The following is a 2,599-nucleotide window of genomic DNA, read 5'->3' on the forward strand; positions in this document are numbered from 1 at the left end:
ATCCACCCCACCCCACCCCCTGGTGCCTTCTCTTTTTGGGGTGAAATCCAACTTCGTCTGTCAGTGTTCCCCTCAGCGTTACGGGACGACACCTCTAGTAGACACAAAAACACTTAGCACGCCAGCACACACAACTTGTAATAGTATGAGAATAAAATTCAAATACTAAAGACTGATTTGTTCTCAGGCAGAGATGTTCTTTACTCTATCAGCAACTCCGCCTGACATTAATTTATCCACTTATCTTTAGATTAGAATAAATTGTGATTTTATTATATCACATGGAAATTAATTAACAAACCAGCATTTCAGAGATGCACTGTGAGTTTAGCATATTGCAGTAAGATATAGATTATCCCCAAACATGTGGTCTTTAAGCCCAATTTGATCTGTCGTTTGTCTTGATTAGTTGTTCGGAAATTTTTGTGCCTATTTTGTTCAAGATGTTTGAGCGAGTTGTATATCACCAAAATTGGTTACAGAAGTGGCGAGCCAGCCAGGAGCCATTTGATATGTGCACCAATATTGAAGCAATGACCAGTATGGATTTCATACAAAATTCCAAACGCAGTCGTTGTCAGTGGGTTAACTCAAGTATCTATCTATCTATCTATCTATCTATCTATCTATCTATCTATCTATCTATCTACACTATATTGCCACTATATGTCCATGTCTACAGGTGTATAAAATCCATCACCTAGGCATGGAGACTGCTTCTGCAAACATTTGAAAGAATGGGTCGCTCTCAGGAGCTCAGTGAATTCCAGCGTGGTACTGTGACAGGATGCCACCTGTGCAACAAGTCCAATTGTGAAATTTCCTCACTGCTAAATAATCCACAGTCAACTGTCAGTAGTATTATAACAAAGTGGGAGTGATTGGGAACGACAGCAACTCAACCACAAAGTGTCAGGCCACATAAAATGCCTCAGCGGATGCTGAGGCTCATAGTGCGCAGAGGTTGCCAACTTTCTGCAGACTCAATTGCTACAGACCTCTAAACTTCATGTGGCCTTTAGATTAGCTCAAGAACAGCAGAGAGCTTCATGGAAGGGGTTTACATGGCCGAGCAGCTGCATCCAAGCCATACATCACCAAGTGCAAAGCAAAGCATCGGATGCAGTGGTGTATCTATCTGAATGATAAAGTTAGTTTCTTTGTCTTCCAGGTGTCCATTTGGTCATTCTGGTTTTAACTGCATTGAAAGTGAGTATACAGCACATGATTAACAATGAATGAAAGAAACAGCACAATTACACAACGACAATCTGTCATCATCATTTAGATCTGCATGAGAACTTCCTCTGAGGATCTGTCTAAGAAAATCAGTGTAACTTTGCTTTAAAGATGCTCGAGGACTCAATTCTTGGAACATTGTTTACTAGCTTTTTCAGTGATGTTATCTTCGTTTGTGTTCTGTTAGAATGACTGCTCATTCTGGTGATTGTCGGTTCTGTGCTCGGTGGACTGCTGCTCATAGCTCTCATCCTCCTGACAATAGTGTCTGTCAGGTGAGTTTCTCTCACTTATTCATTCGTCCACACTCAAACATTCAGCTATTCATTACACTTGACCAATCTATTTTCAACTGTACAACAGTTGTACAGGCTAGGGGTTGTTCAGACTAGTAATTTTATTGACTTTACTGCTGTACCGTGATGCTTTAAGCATCATGACGACTAATCACTGACGACTCATAGAGAAGGAGGCTGCGCATCAACTATTTGATAAAGTTATTAGACCTTTAGCTGCTACACTATCCCATCTAACAACATGCTGTGGAGTACTATTAAATGCTACTGATGCTGCTGAGGTGCTGCCTGTTTTTATACAGGCTATACATATCTGCACATGAGCTGTCTGTTCTCAGCACATGTATTCAGGTCAATATAGATATAGGCGTCATTACTTTCTACTGTGTTTTTATGTCACCAGACTAGTAGACAAGTAGGTGTCCACTTGACTTCCCATCACATAACAGCTGACTTTAAAATATCTGAACTCGTGCAACCCCTGTGGTGTCTTCCCTAGGCAGGTCAGATGAGATGCCACACCGGCCAACCTAGGACCCAATCAAGGCTCAGACAATCCCAGGAGATTAAATCGACGACAAAGGAACAATTTCTGACCTTGTCCACCATGCTGAGGAGGTAAATTAACCTCCTGCACATGCACTACCAGCGTTCATGTTTATATAGTGGAACCTCCTTTCTTGCACCAGAAACTGTATCAGGGAAGTTGAGGTGAAGTTGGTGGTGCACTTCAGCCAATCTTGGCAATAGCGTTCTGCCAATGTGGGAGCGATCATGGATGACCCCAGCAACAGCCATTCTGAGAAACCGTCTCTTCAGGTTTGGCAGCAAAATGGTCAGCTGACATCAAGCTATAGGCAAGTCCCTGGAGGACATCACCTGCAGTGGCCCAGGAGAGCCATGTCTGTACAGAACTAAGAGAGCTGTTTCCACTGGTGGACTCCTTTCGCTGATTCTCAAACGCTGAAGTGACTCACCACTGGTTCACCCACAGTGAAGTCTAAATGTTCCCTTACGGGTCTCCTCAGTCAATACAAACTCAAATATGAAAAATCACTCTCCCA

This window comes from Chelon labrosus (assembly GCF_963514085.1).
Source record: "Chelon labrosus genome assembly, chromosome: 19".
Taxonomy (NCBI): domain Eukaryota; kingdom Metazoa; phylum Chordata; class Actinopteri; order Mugiliformes; family Mugilidae; genus Chelon; species Chelon labrosus.